The sequence below is a fragment of the Uloborus diversus genome, chromosome 3 (assembly GCF_026930045.1).
Source record: "Uloborus diversus isolate 005 chromosome 3, Udiv.v.3.1, whole genome shotgun sequence".
Lineage (NCBI taxonomy): Eukaryota > Metazoa > Arthropoda > Arachnida > Araneae > Uloboridae > Uloborus > Uloborus diversus.
Window position 1 is genome coordinate 165,387,883 of NC_072733.1, and position 19,714 is coordinate 165,407,596.

Sequence of the window (19,714 nt, forward strand, 5' to 3'; positions counted from 1 at the left end):
GTATCGAACTCTCGAAACTGTGACAGAGTGGCTTTAAGTTTCTGGTTTACTTGCCGATTTCAAAATAGCATTTTCAACGTGAAGTGCCAATAGCAATGGAATTCATTAGTAAATCTTGTCTCTGGAAAGTAAACCAGTCTAACAACAGTTCATGGAATCATACTCAGGGAAAGTTCTTTGCTATTATCTCGTATTATACCTCTTTCATTATCCTAAGTGCTTTCGTTACATCAAGCACGAACTCGTAACGAGCTCTTTAAGTCTCCAAACGCACGATTGCGTGTTGGTCCAATAGGCTGTTGGATATGAATGGTTCTTCACATGGAAATTTGGCTGGACATCAAATCTAAGAGGAAATTAGCGTGGTGAAAGATCAGGACGAATCGAGCTTTTGGAGAATTGAAAGAATTGTATTCTTTTGTTGAAAGGCTTGTTATTTCTGAAAGTCATCGAATTATTTTTTGTGCAACATTATTCATGCTCAATTTTATTATTCTAATTTATTTGAATGGATTTTTAATTATTGGTTGTGGCTTAATGTGACCAAAGATCTGAAATCATTTTTCTTTTGATGCATTTGTGCAATTCATTTATGTTTCTGTTGTGAGTATCCCCCTTCACGAAAAAAAAAATGTTGTAATATCAGACATTAAATATGAGTTGAAATTCCCAACACAAATGGCTTAAATGGAGTTTTATTTATATATTTAAAGTAAAATAATGAGGAAATAAACTTTTTTTTTATAATAATCTATTACCGATCAGTGGTAAAGTGGTTTAGTTTAGTTTATGATTTTTTTCTGGGGGGGGGGGAAGCTAAAATTAAGAAATACTTGACAACATAAATACAACGCGATTTCAGTATGTTCTGTATTATGTGAGATAATACCTTCTACCGTGAAAAAAAAAAGTAATTTTCTTTAAACAATTAAAAATAAGTATTTTTTTAGAACTGAAGATTTTATTGTATCTTGCAAGCAGTCTGTCTGTTATTCTACTTCTATGCCTTTTGATAGCAAAGCGCTCGCTGAAAAAATATTTAAAAGGAAAACTGTGTGGGTTAATTTTTCTAAGTACTTGATGTTAAAGTTAGTCTTCGCGTCCTTTTTTTTTATCAACATATTTTCGAAAAAAAAAATCCCACTCTCTCTACTCTCCAATTCCCTGCATCGTATAAGAAATTCCAGTCATTGTTTTTTTTTTTTTTAAAGAAATTGAAGAAAGAAAAAGCATAGAAAATATGCATCTATGAATAATGCTTTTCACGTTAAAAACGAAATTATCAGCTTATTTCTGCTGTAAATTATAGAAAAAGACGACAAGGCTAACTAAAGTACTAAAGTTACAAATAACTATGGCCAATGAATGAAATCAAAAGTTACTGTCAAGTTTGAAATGAAACTTTTCTGCAAGTGCAGTTAGGGGTTAAAGTAGATAAACTTTGAAAGAAAGCATTTGATGAAAATTGAAGCTCATTCAGAGCTGAAATAGCAAAACACATTTTTCCAATCATGCATTTAGAGAGTTACAATAGAAAAATATGTGGGAATTCAGCAATCGAATTTGATTTTGAAGGGAAATCATGGGAATATTCGCTGTAAAAAATGATAAATGACTACACTCATCTTTTCTTACAAGAATAATTTAGTCTGACGAGAAATACTTCTCTTAAATTTATCAAAATGAAATTAATTTAAAACAGTGTTCTCTTATTTTTATTTTATTTTATTTTTTTCTTTCTTTATTTATTTGTTTGGTGAAATTTACTGCGGAAAAACATAAGAAATATTAATCAGATATCTAAAAGAAAAAAAAAAGAAAAAATGTATTTCATTTAAAGATCAAATTCCTTTAACCATTATGTTTATGGAACAAAATAATGATTGAACGATCTGGTTTATAAATAAAATGATAAATGAAAAAAAAGTTTTTAAGTCATTGTGCTGTCAGATGATAGCTGGAGTAATTATTTTGATTGAAAAAATCGTATCCATAGTCATATGCAAGGTGCCCACTTAAGTCCGTTGCCACCCCCATTAACTTCTACATAGCAAGAGCTTTTGTAATAAAAGTGGAGTCTAGTAAACTTGCCATGAGCTACAAAATGAAGCATGAATCCACTACCAAGATCACCTGGTGGTAAAATTCGGAGTTAGCTTTATTATTTCAGAAAACGGTAAGAGATACGGGGGAAAAAATCACCTTCAAAGTTGATTACCATCATCAAATTAAGATGAAAAATACTTTTACCGCATATTAATGTTGAACATAGTAGGCGTAAAAAAAAAAAAGGTTCCAGCGTCGAGTATGGTGGTTACATAGAATGACCTCTACGTTCTCCTGTTCTTATACATTTTTTGGTAAAAATACATCACACAGCGAGTGTATGGAGCACCTCAACTAACATTGCAGGAACTTTGAAACCGTATTACGTGTGCTAATGGCAGTGTGTCACCTGCCATGTTGTACAATATGCAGCTGGAAGTGCAGCTCCTGTCCAGTTGGTTATTTGTGCGGAAATACTTACAATTTTGTATTAAGGTCAGATTAAGGTCACTTAAAAAGAGAGCTGACTCATCCGACATTTTGGTTCCATATTTCAACACGTAAAAACATTATTATGTGTGCAGAAACCACGTTTCAGAAAACTAGTTGCTAAGCTATGGATGTATTGCTTTTAAAAAAAATTATTTAATTGTTTTCAGTAGGGAGAAGATATTTTACTTCATATTTAAAACCAAGTAAGGTATAAAAATGGGGTCCATTACAGGAAACATCTCTTGATAAACAGTTATTTAATTTTTGAAAAAAATGTTCCTTCAAGATTTATCTAAAGGGTTGTTTTACTCAACTTGTCATCAAGTATCTTACGACATTGCAACCAGCGACTGTAATGACACATTTCCAAATTCTTGAAACAAGGCCGGATCCAAAGCTGTTTTGGAACCAAAATGTCGAATAGGTCGGCCTGTCCTCTAAAGGGGTTCTAGGATAGATGAGGCTCATTTGCGGCTAGTGCAGCTTTGTACAACGTAATAAAACAAAGGTGCATTTTTCATCTACTATTTTTCACATTACTGTGCGGAAAATGTCTTTTCTTTCTTAATTTGATGATCCTGAACAACTTTGTAACTTACTTTTCCCCTGTATCTCTTACCGTTTCTGAGATAAAAATGCTAACTCTGACTCTGAATTTTACTTCCAGGTTGCGCCGTAAGCGACTGCATTGTGCAGCGCACGGCAACTTTACTATATCTAGACCCCACTTTTATGGCTATAGCTCTTACCGTTCAAAAATTATTGGGGTGGCAGGCATTGGACTTTAGCGTGAACCGTGTCACCCTGTATATACTTCTGTTGTATACAAGCATGTGTAAACGGAAGTACTATCATAAAAAAAAAATATTTTATACAGAAACGCAAAAAATCAAAGTCTCACCAGAAAGAGCATGATGTTTTGTCCAAATAAAAACCATCGTTTACATCAAAAATAATTAACACTTATTAATTTCACTGTGATTTGTATGTTAGTATAATTAGTTTGACAATTAATGCAACGTACTGTGTTACTATAGTACATAAACTAGTGTAAAAATTAGCTAGTTAAAAAGAAAATACGATGAGAAAATCATAATTTAATGATCATAATTTAAAAGTATTAAAAACAATTCATTTATCAGCAGCTAAATAACTTTTATCTTATCTGAGCCAAACGTTTTAGCAATTGATTTCAAGCAATTTACGCTTTCCTGAAAATCACTTTAGATTATTGGTTTATCGAAAAATAAATTTAATTATAAGAAACGAAGTCAGCGCTCACTTTTTTTTCGCTCCAAAAGCTTCAGTGATGAACGAAAGGGGGGGGGGATAATTTAAAACTCATTGTATCGAAAAGATGCTTTTTTCTTTATTACAACTTCCTAATGCAAGAAAATCGAAATTTCTTACCCAGCTAATTGCATTCATTCTTAGCCATTATCGGCAAAAATGCTCATTCTTAAGCCCGTAGATTGACAAGGCTAATAATCATAAAGCAGGCATAAAGCCATGGGCAAAAAAAAGTCCAATTAATTGAATAATAAGTTCCGAAAGATTACTTGTATTATCTGCTCATAGACAGAGAGCTTTTATTAAAAACCGATAGACCAGCTAATTTTTATGTTGATGAATTACCCAATTCTTGCCTCCAGTTAACAGAGAATGTTGAAGACAAAGGGGCAGATAAGGCACTTATCCTATTAATATTCATTGTCCGGGAGCTATGCCTTCCCCTTCAATCTCGCTTTTTTGGAAATCACTTTTTTTCTCTCTCTATCAGATAATAGCCGATGATTTATTGGCCGAAAGCGGCTTAAGTGATAATGACGGATTAAGCTTAAAACCGGCTGGAGATGACCCACATTAACTAAAGGTGACAAAAGGTTTCTGTTCCACCCACCCCCAATTATTTTCTCTCTCTATCTTCTCACCAGTATCATCATTCACTGGGGGGGGGGGGGTTGCTTTCGCGGGGTGAAAAGGATGTTTGGGTAACGCTTGGATTAATTTTTGCACTCTTTAATGTAGATATGTTTTAGTATAAATATTTTCCCTTTTCACCTAATTATTTTTCCAAATTTTCAAGCTCTGTGGCAAGTTACTTTTTTTTCCAATTTCAGCATTTTTTTTTTTTTCTCAATAAGTAAATGTAATTACTTAAAATGTAAGTCAATACTGCTAAAACAGTCAGAAACCTTTAAGTGAAAATAAAAATTTCTATTTATGCTCGGATTTTCAAAGGGTAATTGAAATTGTATGAGAACTAGGGTAGACCGACCAGTGAATGAACAGTTGAGCACTATTTCATTTTTTAAAAATCCTAGCAATTTTAAATTCTATACTATATAGATTGTGATAGCTAAGACATTTTAATTGATCTATGTAAATATCTCTTAAAAAATCGCGGGAACTTAAATGGTTCCGCTTCCGACTTTTTTAGGTGTTTAAAGAAAAAATGGCACAAAGACCCAGTGAATGAACACCTCGAACCAGTAAATGAACACCAATTGGTCCAGTGAATGAACATGATAAATTTTGATTAAAAAAGAAACTAACTTTCTTTGAGATCTATCTATCTATCTATCTATCTATATCTATTTATATATCTATCTATTTATATATCGTATCTATCTATCTCTATGTCAATTTACCTATTTATCAATGTACTTATCTATTTTTCAATCTATCTATCTATTTATCTATCTATCTATGTATGTATCTATATATCTATCTACTTATCTCTCTACTTGTCTACTTATCTATATACTTATCTATACATCTATCTACTTATCTATCTGTCTATCTACCTAACTATCTACCTATTTATCTGTCTGTACATCTAAATATCTACCAAACTATTATCCTAATCAATCTATTTATCTATCTACCTGCTTTTTTACCTGTCTATCTACCTATCTATATCTATCCACCAATCTATATCTATCGATCTGTCTACCTGTCTATATATCTACCTACTATCTATCTCTATATCAGTCTCTCTACCTAGCTATATATCTCTATATTAGTCTCTCTATCTACCTACTATCTATCTCTATATCAGTCTCTCTACCTAGCTATATATCTCTATATTAGTCTCTCTATCTACCTATCTATATATTAACCACTAGCTATCTATTTATCTATCAATAAATCTATCGATCTATCTATCTACCTACCTATTCTATCTTTATATTTATCTACCTATATATATATTTACCTCTCATTTTTTATATATCTATCTCTATATCTTCCTCTGTCTATTTATCTATCTATATACAAACATACATACATGCATATCTACCTATCTGTTCTCTCTCTTTGTATATATATTTCTATTTCTCTATTTCTCTATCTATATGTCTATCTATCAAGAGAGATAAAGATATAGAAAGATAGATGTAGATAGGTAGGTTAATATACAGATAGAGATAGATAAAAGATAAAACTCAGTAAAAAGTGCATTCTTTCCAAAGACAAAAATAAAGAAATTATAAAATATATAATGAAATCTTTACTAATAATAAAGCTGAAAGTCTCTGTCTGTCAGGATCTCAGTGACGCGCATAGCGCCTAGACCGTTCGGCCGATTTTCATGAAATTTGGCACAAAGTTAGTTTGTAGCATGGGGGTGTGCACCTCGAAGCGATTTTTCGATAATTCGATGTGGTTCTTTTTCTATTTCAATTTTAAGAACAAATATATCATAAGATGAACGAGTAAGTTACGAAACTATCATAACGTGGAACCGTAACATGGGCACAAGCCAATTGGCGAGATACGAAATTATCATAACGTGGAACCGTAACATGAGTACAAGCCAATTGGCGAGAAAATTTACCATACATTATTTGTAAATATACAGACGAACCAAAAGAACTTTTAATTTTTCTATTACGGGCAAAGCCGTGCGGGTACCACTAGTACATAAATAAATAAGCATATAAAACTATCTGCATTACAAAAAAGTACGAAAATTAAAATATCTCAAAGAAACTTCAAATTTCTTTTTAAATCAAAAGAAATTTTGCCATTGTTCATTCACTGGGTTTTCGCAATTTTTCGTACCCAGTTACTGAACACCCCTCTACCTGAAAATCTACGCATTCTGCATTGACTGAAACAATTTAAATCCATAGCCTAAATATGTATACTTAATTTTTCTTTCGCAAAGTTAAAAAATAAAATTTATCAATAAAAATAATATTTATCAAAATAATTGCTAGCATGAAACCAGCCTTATTATTTTGAAAGAGAAAAAGAACGATTCACGGCAGTAAAACTTTCAAATTTTTTTCAGGAAAAAAATACGTATCCAAAGTAACCAATCAGGTGTCAATAAAGAACACTTTTGTAGTGAATTTATTTGGAAAAAAAATTTTGGAAGCTTATTTTTTAAAAAAAAATGACGCGCTGTTCATTCACTGGGTGGTGTTCACTCACTGGTCGATCTACCCTAATTCATTCAAATTGAGATAAAAATATTTAAACAATCATTTCAAGTTTTTAAACACAAGAAATGCCAAAAACAGAGCACGTTGTTTGGTTCAAATCCTTTCGTCCTTCCAATCATTTTAATGTAGACAACGGCTCCATTCAGGAATGATTTACACTACTATGTAAACTCAGACTGGGTAAGAAAAAATCCAATACGTCTGGATTTTCTCCTCTTAGTTTATTTGTCAGAATACTATTTCTAGCATCCTAAAATACCGTATACAGAACCGATGTCTCGTTTAAAGCTCAGTGAGGAATGTAGATTTTAGATTATAAAGCTTAAGGATCACTGCAACAAAACATGTACTCAACCTGTACCTGTTTTTGTGCGTTTTTCTTTTTTAAATTTTGTGCGGATTTTTAAAATTTCAATAAAATTCGGACATAATTGACGAATTTATCTATAAAACGAGTATGAGGTAATATCTTCAAGCTACGAAAGTGATTCTGAGCCAGTTTACCACACGAAAGTTCGCGAGTTGTGAGACTACGAAGGATAATGATTGTACGTTTTGAAAAGTTTTGGAAGTAAAATAAGAATAAATGTAAAAAAAAAAATAAAAAATAAATAAAACGCTTGCATTTGTATTTGAAAATTAAATTATAAAAGGTTTGAAGAGATTCAAAGTAGCTTAAAGTCTTGAACTCGTATAAAGAAGCAATTCCTACAGCTATATCGCTGAGTTTTGAATAATTCATGAAATACTACATAAAATTGTGTTGCGAAAACTACTTTTTATAGCTACTTGTGAAGTTTTGGGAAATTTTTTTATGCGGTCCCTATTCCCCGCACAAAATCAGGTGGGAGTATAGTTTTTGAACATTGGAACAGTATAAATAAGTTTCAAGTACTTTATATGAACTAGATAGTACAATTAAGTCCGTAAGCACAAAATGGATGCATTCAAAGAAGGTTTTAGAAAACATTGTACGGTCGTAACCTAATATTGGTTGCGTTCAAAGTAGAAATAATGAAAACCCGTGGTACCCTACGAAATACATTAAACTCGTGTTTTTTTTTTTTTTTCTCTCTCTCTCTCTCTCTAAAGGGGCTGCTTTAAGAGCATTGCTTTTTGCAGACCTAGATCGTTCCCTGGAAATAGCATCTTCATGTCAAATAGCATCAACATGTCATCTACCATTCTTTCATGTAGTACCACTATCGGGGGATGTTTTTACAACGAGAATTACAATGAGACGCAGAGTTTCCCCACCAGATGGAGGCACCTGGGCTCTATTTGCTGCGAAATTGCTCTAGAAATTTAATTTTGCCAAGAACACTCAAAGCCAAACGAGTGCTCGAGGGATCTTTTGCACGCCACAAAAAAAAAAAAAAAAAAAAAAAAAAAAAAAAAAAAAAAAAAAAAAAAAAAAAAAAAAAACGTATGGACTGGACTGACGATTTTCTGCATCTTGAAAATCCACCGGCTAGAGTCAAGACCGAGTCTGCGTCTTTGGGAGTAAGAGAATAGCGTCTAATCACTACACCACTCACTCTGTCGACTAATAAACTCATGTTAGTTGCTTTTAAAGTATATTTTGAAGAAGTTACCCAATTCCATATGAAGAACCAAAACATATTAAATAGTTATCAAAGTAGAACTTACAGCACGTGATGCCACTCGTAAAACAAGTCTCGTATTGATTGCGTCTAAAATAGGGTGTGGAGGAAATGCTTAAATAATTATAATTAACACATATAAAAAGCTTTTACATAAATATAAAAAACTTTGACATTACATATCGTCGCCTCAGAGCAACAGTAAGACATCTAATCCCAAGAATAACACTAAGATATCCTACTGTTGCTCTGAGGCGACGATATATGCGTTCAAAATAGATTTTCAAGTCAGTGATATCATATGCAAAAAATGAGTGGACTCACAATATTTACCGTTCAAATTAAAATTTTGAAATCGCGTTTGCACTCAACTAAGACATAAGCATTATTACTGTTAAAAAATAGTCAAATGCGTGTCACGGAGTTTCGAAAATTATTAATTATTATTTTTGTAGCATATTCTCATTATTGTAAATAAATATTGAAATAAAATAACATTTTAAACATTAGAACTATAACATCATTATGCTTCAAAATCAGATAAGGGCAGTCTCCAGAAAGTGTAACTTTTGAACGAAACTATTTTTCAATTTCGAAAATTTTCGTTTTCTTTTTTTACATTCTTACATGGAAGTGTTACCTACTAGAAGTAACCATAAACAATGGCTCAGCTAAATTCAAATTATTTTACTCATAAATTAAAAAACCTTTTTCAAGGAAATAAAAAAAATATAAATAAATAAATAAAACTTGAGGCCAATTTAATATCAAAGTATTAATTTTGTTAATTGCGCAAATAATGAGCTATTTTAATGGTTAGTGTGAATCTAATATTAAGCTCTCTTAATTAAAGTACAGTCGAGTTCCGACTTATGCGAGGGATGCGTTCCAAGACTGCTCGCGTAAGTCGAAATTTCGCGTTGTGGAAAAATATATGTATACCAATTGTTTAAAAGCATACCAAATTCTTTTAGACACTTATAAACATCCCTCAACGTGCTTTAAAACATTCCTTAACTATGCACTACAGTTTAACTAAAGAACTGAATTATTACTGTATTTAAAATAAAAAACACTTTTATTCAACATGAAATATTTTAAGATGCACAAAATGAATGATCAGTTGGAAGGATCGACATAAAATAAAACAACAAGGTACGCAAAGTAACAATAAAATGTTGCACTATTTAAATACGGTTCCTTCGCCTTTTCTTTTATAACGTTTCAATTTGGGGCAACACACACAGCCCCTCTTTCTTATCTTTTTAATCCACAATACAAGAGCAGCTTCTATTTTAATAATATTTACTTTGCTAGAATGCTCTGCGAGCTTCAATATTGTAACTAAGTTCTGAACTTTTACGGATATCTTTTTGTTTTGACTTTTAAATGTACGTATGGAAGATTCACTCATATAATTGTCGTGCTGCCGTCGACGTTTTGTAGTTATTCAAGCATATCGAGAATCTTAGCCTTTTTTTTTTTTAATCTGAAACTGTCTTTTTCTTCCCATCTTCACTAACTTCAGATAAAGGTGCCACTGAGGTGCCAGAAAGAAAATATTTAGAATGAAAAAATGAATAAATGAAAGATGCTGAGTGATTTTTTGATGCACTAACAACGCGATGCGTAGATTAGTTCCGTGTGAGAACTTTCGTTGTCAGTAATGCTTAAAGGGATGTAATAACATTTACGAAATCAATATTTTGTAACCAATAACGAAGTCGATACTTCCTTCCAGAAAAATTCGCTTTGTAGCCATTTCGTGTAAGTCGAATTGCGTTGTAGCGGGAGTCGACTGTACTGCTAGTATTTTAGTTACCCTTTTAGCTCAAAAATGTGTGTTAAGGAATACTAAAAAAATAATGTATTTCCAAATTAGTAAATTTGAGAATATACTGGCAATTTGTGATTTTGTTATACTGCCTAAAATTGGTGTATTTCCCCTCCATCATTTATTTTCCTCTCAGAAATAATGACATTGATAAGGTCTGTCACGGAGGTGAGGAATTTTCCATTAATATAGGCCAAATGGATACATTTTTCAAGGAAATATTTTTTTTCTTCGTTGCTACAATCTGCACACCAGTGCAGACTAGTAATTATTTTTAGTCGGCGACACTTTTACTTTAAGAGAATATTCGTTTGAGAAATTTACTCTAACAGCAATAAAAAAAGGATAGGGGAGTCGGGACAGGTTGGTCCGCTTTTCTACTTTTTATTTTTTATCTCATCAAAAAATTAATTGAGCATTTTGATTCGCAGCCATAAGTTTCATTAAATATTTTTCACCATTCTAGATCTTTTTCGAAAATATTCAGTTCATGAACATTTTTTAGGTTAATTTTTTATCAGAGTTTTGTACATTTAACCAACGTGCCCCATTCCCGGGGAACGTCGGTCTGCATAACGAAAACAACTTCTGTTGCAATTTTAATGGTAAATTTTATCCAATATTGTATCTAACTGAATTTTTTTTTTCGTTTAGAAAGAAAAGGTTTCAACATATATAACATATTAAATTAAATCAAATATTATATTAACAGACTTCAACTTCAGCGCTATTTGTGCCAGAACCATCTACATTTTCGCAAGAATAAGCACAACATGGGTCTTCATCAACTTCACTATTGCAATTACTCGACTATTTCTTTTCTAATTCTTTTAACCGTTTTCGCTTTGTAGTCTTGTAAAACCACCAACTAATGTCATCAACATACTCCGCTGGTTCCTGGTCTAAAAAAATTGCTATCATACTTTCTTTGCTATTCTTATCTATCTATTTATACAATTGTGTGAAATAAGTGTCTGAGAAAATTAAATATAACTGGGATGGGCATGCTTGTTGTTGGTCATTAATTTTGAAAATAAAAGCAACTAACACTTACTAATTTCATCATAGATTCATGTTATATGGCTTTAAAGGAACTCATTCGAACAAAGTTTTACTGTAATCCAGGAGCTCTTGCATCTGATGTTTTACTTTTTTCCAGGTTTCGCGCAGTGATAGGATTCTAAAGTTTCCCTTTTTTTTAAATTACAATAATTGTTTTATTGAATTTTTGAGATGCACTGAATTTAGGACTATTTGTGTGTTATTCATCTTTCCCTCAACGTAATAACATAAAAATCGGTTAAGTTATTAATCAAACAATTTTCTGAGTTTATAATTTTGTCCAGCAGTGTATTTTAATATTCATTATTAATGTAGGAAAAGGAAGCAACTAAATACCTCTATTCACTACATTAGGGCATGTCTTGGTTTTAGTTTAACTTATTAGTACAAAAACTTTACTATTTTCCAGGATTTTTCTCCTTTGAATACTTTTGTCTTTTTTGAACTTTGTCCACGTTTCATGTAGTTTTTTAATTTGATTTTGGGCCATACTGAATTGAAAACTATTTTTCAAGTTGTTCATCATTATTTTAATGAAAACCGCTAGACAGAGTTTTGTTATGATTAAAACAAAATTAAATTTATTTGAGTCTATAATTTTATCTAACATTGTATTTTGCAGCGAAAAGTCTATTTTCAATAAAAATAGATAGAACTCTTTATGTAAATTTTGTTTCTCAACTGATATGGTAATAAATCATGGAATATTTTCTAATCCGGTTGGTTTTGCAACTCAGAAAACGTACAAAGACACTGAACAATTTATTAAAATAGAAATTAATCTCAAAACCGTAAGACTTTCAATGCCGCATTTTAGAGAAATTAATTAATCTCGAAACCTTAAAAGACCCGGGATGGTGATGATCAACATCTAAACATCATCTCTGAGTCGACACATCCAATTGATATCCAGTTGACATTTCCAGTACAGTACAATACCGTAAGTTAAAAACATATTGTACAATACATTTCCATTAAGATTCCTATTCATAAAAATAAGATATATGATACATACACGTATTGCTCAAAATGAATTTTTAGTTTCCTTCGGGGAGAAAAAATAGTTTCAATATGTATTTAAGACAATCTGATAAAATAAAGGAAAGCAAGAATTGCAAGCAGCAAACAAAGGACAGGTGTAACTATACACTATATTTTGTAATGGGAAATGTTATTCTTCATATTTTGTGTTTGCTTTAACATTTTTCATTTTATTTTTATTTATTGCAAGCATAAAAATGACATTACAACTGAATGTCCTAATTGTCGGAATTGTTGTCTAAAGTGATTAAAAGCGTACACGGGTTATGTGAATGAAAAGCAACATTTTGAATCATGTAAAGTGTGATATAGACTTAACCTATGGTTACAAACACTTGAAAAATTGAGATTTTTAAATAAAAAGCAACATGTGAATTTCATCAAAGTTAAAGCATTCAACCAAAAGGTGCCAAGTTAGGAATTATTTCATTGATTTTTTTAGCAAATCAGATCGTTGCCGCAATTTCACTGAAGATGGCAAACAAAGAATCAAGTCCCAGTCGCCAAAAATTGCGATCATGCATTCCTTTTTTCTAAAAATAATATCGAGCTACGATGACAAGCTTCCAAACCTATTTAAGCCCTTATCTTGAGTTTATATAATAAGCGTCATCTTAATTTTTTACGAATATTTTTTTTTTTTTTGTTATTCATTACTTAAATTTCGTTGTCAATTAAAATAACAAAATCACCGGTTCCTGATATTTTTATAACTATGTACTTGTATTTAAAAATGGTCCGTTTTAACGATCACGGTTTTTCTTTCTTTGTTTTCTTTCTTTCTTTCTTTATTTATTTATTTATTTATTTATTTTTTTTTGGAGGTAGAGGGTTTGTTTTTGCGTCTACGATTTTTTACAGCTCCAAACTACCTGAAGATAACTGTCAGGCGACAAAAATTTTCTGACTTATAAATCTACCAGAGCCTGTATGAGTTGTCACATTTGCTTCCATTTAGTTATAATTGCCAACATTTATACATTTGTTCTACAGTTAAAAATTATTAAAACTTATCCTTTTGCTGTATGCTTATAGCTTTGTATTAAAAATATATCCAGTGACATTTTGTTTGTTATTTTCGTAGAGTATCATAATCTTTTAATTTGTTGTTAATATTACTAACAGCCAATAAGTTATTTACTTTTGTACTGCATGCATACTCAAAAAAATGGCGACCAAAAGTGCAAAAATGGCTACCACTTTTTGTGACTTTGGTTTGCCAGTGGCGTCTATTCAGAATTCCTAGTCTAGAGCTTTACTTTCTACGCAGTTTATAGAAGGTGCCAGAGTTCAATTACCTGCGACTTACACTTACAATAAATCAGTTTCTTGGAATAAACCATCCACTGACAGATTTTGAACAAATTCAATTTGTGATAGAGATGTGTCGCGACATGATAGACTATTCGGTGCAAGAGCAACCAGTTTGATGCAGCGACCTAGTTTGAAGCTATAGTAATTACATTTACCCTATGTCGTATGGTCCTGTCATCCTTGTTTTTTCATTTCCTAACAAACAGGATTTTTGTTCAGATCTAAAGCAAGTAATTTAACTTTCAATTGAAGCATGATTAATATAATTTAAAATTATGTGTACAGCGCGAGACAAATAATCTCATGAAGTGTTCAAAATTTTCCTCGGCTGAGGGCGGTAAAGAGCCGTAAAAATTAAGGAACTTTAGGACTACGTTTTGCTTATCTGACATTTTCGAAATTGGTTATTAATGCACCATCCAAAGTACAGAAATAATTTAATGAACTTAAATAATCAAGTACCGATCAAGCAGTAGTGAGGCCCTGTATCTACATTTCATGCGAATCCTCCTTCTCTTCTTCTTAGACAACATACAATCATTCCTGCCAGTGTTTAATTCGTATGGGAGCTCACGGGATCTCAGTTCTTGCACTTATTTTTTATTTTTGAGTGAATTTTCACATTTTGGAGGGAATGCAGACTATTGACGGATTATAAAATAAGTTCTGAAGACTAGAGGATTCCCGCACTCTTCACTCCAGAAATTAAGCCCCATTCCCACCATGCATCGTCACAATCATTTCAAGAAGCTCGTGTTTTAGTATGCATTATAAGAACCTTTAAACATATATTTACATTGATACCTATCTTTTCTTCCTCATTATGTGCTTTATTTGTATTCTTATCGAGAATTTGAAGCAACAATCTGAATAGAAGCATCCTCGTGAAATATAAAAATATAAATTAATTACATAAATAATAAGACAATAATTTTCAAGGTATACTGTACGAAAATTCGTTACGCAGATGTGCTGAATGTTTAATTTAAACCAGAAATAATTGAAAAACTGAGAATAATAAAAGAAAAAGAAACAAGAAGCAATTTTACAGCAATTTTTTAGTAATTGTATATTTTTGTCTGATGAAAGCAGGTTCTGTCATAAATATTTTAAGTTAAAAAAAAACTGAATGTTCCCCATATACTTTGGGAGTCCCTTGGATTGGGTTCAGTTGGTCCTCTGTAAATAATAAATATGTAATCAAGACCTGTAAACAATATACCCATTTTATAGGAGCCTGTTATAAATATGTAAATGTTAAACAGCATACTGCAATATGGTTAGGTGATACGCACTCTTTTATACACGAGAAAGTTGAAACTGGAAATCGGTATTCAAGTGAAAAGTATTACCTGAACTGCTCGAAAATCGCTTAGATAAAACTCCAGTAGTTATGCATTTTGCCAATAGAGGGCAGTAGCTTTACTTGTGTTCGAATAGCGATTTCGTCGGGTTGCGTTTCATTCATGAATTTATGATTCTAATAAACACAAAACAAATAAATTGCATTTGAAGTGGGGGAAATATGTATGGGAAGGGGAAAGGTCCTTTTATTCAGCGTTTTTTTTTTTTTTTCGTCTTCTGCTTAATTGGTTGATTTTTATATTTTTTTCCTCTTTTGCATGTCTACCTTTTAGACCCGAATTCCGGCTATAATATTATTAGAAGTTTGCTAAAAATGCACATTTGAATATGCTTGTTAGAATAAATTTTTTTTTTCCGCTTCTACCGCACCTCCTTTATCCTGTTTTACATTATGCAGGGCAAGTAAATATCTTTTGTCACGATAGTTGTCATGTCACGAAAAATTTTGAATATTGTTCATACTAAGGATAAACTTAATGATCTTGGGAATGAGAATTAATTAATAGATATTTTACTTTATGAAAATTTGATTATATAAATAGTCTCAAAAAGCTAATAACAAATGTATAAAAATACTGATTCTAACAATTAAGAAATGGGGCAAATAAAAGTAATGTTGAGCAATTTCGTGTTAATTTTACTCCAGAAAAGCGCAGACCAAAAGCAATCAAGAACACCAAAACCAGAAGTGCTTACCTTTCCCATTATAACGAGTTAAATTTTCTTAACATCAGCTAAATCTCTCCATTGGTTGGATTAAGCTGTAAATTATTTTAATTGCAACTTTTTAACAATTATAATAATTTTCTGAGCTTAAAACTCGTCTCTTTAATGTAAAAACAATTCATTACTTAATCTAAAAGCGATTGAAATTTAATCTTTAAAACTGTTAGTGAAACTGCAAGTGAAACGAGTAGCTTCCAAAAGTTCAATACTCTCGAAGCAATGTCCCTATAGATTAATTTGTCATCATTTTTCTGAGTTTCATTAAATTTCAAATTTTGTTTCAAGCAAAACAATTTAACATATCGTAAAAATTTAAATTTTCCATACGAATGATAGTTAAGTCATAGTATAACAGTGGCACAGTTATTGCAGAAAATGATGCTGGTAAAAATCACTAAGTGATAGCTGGGAAAAATGAAGTATTTTACCTCCAGATTTTATGCACTGGGTGTGAAAGTCGGGAGGCCATGGCGACCTGAAGCCTAGTATTTGTCCAGCCCTAACTTAAAGGTAGTAGAAATACCCTTGATTGATTTACTTAAAACTGCTGATCTGTTGTCTTTTATAAGTCAATATAAAATTATTGTAAAGAGCAGTAATAAAAACAGAAATTTTGGTACAATTTAAAAATCGGGTAAGAAATGTTAGATTCATATTAAAATTAGTTGACTGGTAAGATGATTTCTGTTTACGTTCATTGAGCTGTTAAAGTAGAAATAACAATTTTAAATATAAAAAAAAAAAAAAAATTTGAATTTTGACCTCTTGAACTCAAATTATGTTTTTCGCAATCACAATCACGAGTGTGTGTGTGTATGTAGGCTGTGTGTTTATGTGTGTGTGGGGGGGTATGTGTGTTTGTGTCTAGGGGTATATGTGTGTAGGCACGTGTGTTTATGTCTGTGTGCAGGTATGAGTGTGTGGGTAGTTGTGTGTTTGAGTGGTTGTGTGGGGGGGGGAATATGTATGTGTGTGTAGGCATATGTGTTTGTGTCTGTGTGCAGACATGAGTGTGTGGGTAGTTGTGTGTATGTGTAGGTGTCTGTATGTGTTTGAGTGTGTGTATGTGTATGTGTGTGTAGGCTTATGTATGTGTGTGTGTAGTTGTGTATGTATACGCGTGTGTGTAGGATATGGACGCAACCTGGAGACGGTTTTCTCTAGAGGAGCAGCATCGTGAGGAGCCGGTCGACGGTGATGCTCCAGAGGGTGCTGGCGGAAAAATAAAATGATAGCACATCAAAACAGTCAAATGAAAGCAATAAGCAATCGTGATTGCTCAAAAAATAAGGCAGTAAAGGGCTGTAATTGCCAAAATCTAAAATTTGGAGATAACCAGTGCAAATGAAAGGAGAACATATCTTCTGTTTTGGGAAAAGATATAGTACGGTACAAGTAGTCCTGGTAAGCATTGCTATACAGCATGAGTTATGGGGGGTAAAATCAATGAAAGTCTACCAAGGATCTAAACTATAACCTCGTTTTACTCGAAACTTTAAAATGTCTACTTAAATCCTTTTGCTTCTCACAGCCTTAAATCTTTTTTTGTCAAGTAAGAATATTTAAGTGAAACATTTTAATACATATTACTCTCGATATCTCGAACTTATATATATCGAAAAAACCTTGATACGACGAAAAAATATTTCCCCCCTTGATTTTGCGTATTTATAAAATGTTATTTTCCATTCTTATGTTCGAAGAGTTTTTAATCAAAGCCTTGTTATGTCGAATATTTTTCGAAGTAAAATGTAATTTTTCCGGAAAAACAGCAGTTTATTGCCTCGAAGCAACTCGGGAATGTTTCCAAAAATTTCTTACACCCTGCATTATTTCTCTCGCGGGTTAGAATAGGAATAATTCGGAGAAGCTTCTCTTCTGTCACTTTTATTCTAGAGCCCGGGAGTGTCAGAAAATAAGTCCTGAGAAGTCCAAAAAACCTATCTGAAACTTTTTGCCCCTTCTCACGCCATTTCGTTGGACCTTTTGGTTCTATTTCCACCTCTTTAAAAAAGGGAGATAAACGGAAAACCCCTTTACAGACACAGGGAATGGTGCAATCCTTTGTAAAACTTCTTTTGTTCCTGGGCTCTCGAAGTTCATTTAAAACCGTTCTGCAACTTGGTAATCCAAATCTTTGATAAGTTTTAGTCATGGTAAATCACTACTTTTTGCTACTTCACTAGAGCGATCGTTTTTTTTTTTTTTTTCTTTATTCTCTATTATTTTTGGCTCATTTTAAAAATTAAAATTTTGTTATTGTATTAAAACATTTTTTCAACTTTTATTACATGTTTCCACTTATTTTTAACAATCGTGACTAATTTGTAGAATATTATTTTATTATAATTACCACCTTGTTATCCCCAAAACTCGATATCTCGATTTTTAACGTTCCTTCGACTTCGTGATATCGAGATTAAACTGCACGTTGTTTATTGATGGGATAAATTAACTGGATAATCATTGCGGGAAATGAGTAGGTCATGCATTTTGCTTTTCGTAAAAATAGGTTATATGTTAGTAAAATAAGTTGGATGAGTTGAAAATGAGTTACATATGAAGCACCAAAAAGCAAAGGGATGTAATTGTCAAAAATTAAAATTTAGATATATTTAGTACAAATGCTAGAAGAAACTCTCGTTTGTGTTTTGGGGACAAGAGATGATAATGGTAATCCCGGTTAGATGCTGCTATACAGCGTGATTGAGAAAAACTGTTCAATGAAAGCCTTAGGTTTTGAGCTAAAAACTTCTTAAAAAGCCCAATTGCATCTTTTTGCTTCTCTTTGCTTCATACCTTCATATAATATTTATTTTGACTAAGCAATCTGGTTACAGCTAGGGAGATTAACTTCCTTACCACTTAATGTTTAATTAAATAAACAGTTCGCTTGCGCATTCGGCTTGATATTAAACTTCATAGATCAGACATTCGTATATTTTTGGATCTGTTGCTTGGAGGATTAACTTTATTGAATTACTAACTGAAAGAGATAACGAATCCTATCTTTGATGTAAAATAATCGTTAAAAAAATTGTTGAAAGACTCATGGTGATACCTTATTCACAGACACATACCAGTGTAGTCACAACACACCTCATCAAACACTTACAAATGCAAATAAGCTAAATGTGGGACAAGAGTTAAAGAAAAAATTTTGTTTCTCATACTATATTTTTTCTTTAATAATAATAAAGCTGAAAGTCTGTGTCTCTTTATATCTGTGTCTATGGATGTCTGTTACGCGCATAGCACCTAGACCATTCGACCAATTTTCATGAAATTTGGCTCAGAATTAGTTCGTAACATAGGGGTGAGCACCTCAAAGCGATTTTTCGAAAATTCGATTTTGTTCTTTTTCTATTCCAATTTTAAGAATATTTTACCGAGTAAATTATCATAACGTAGACGAGAAAACTATCATAACATGAACGAGCAAATTACCATAACGTGGATGAGCAAATTACTATAACGTGGGAGAGCAAATTGACGAGAAATTCATCATCCATTATTTGTAAATATACAGGCGAAGACCTTTTAATTTTCTACTTCGGACAAAACCGTGCGGGTACCGCTAGTTTAAAACAAAAGAAGATTATAAATGCAAAATCTTATTCCTAATATAGTCGACCTTACTTTTGTGTGTGTTCAAAAAATACTTTCAGCTCCTCCTCTCACTCAAATAAAAAAAAGAAATCCAATCACCGATTAATTGTTCAATTCTAATCATCAATGACTCTGTATTTTAATATTTTCACATTATAAATTTGAGTTAT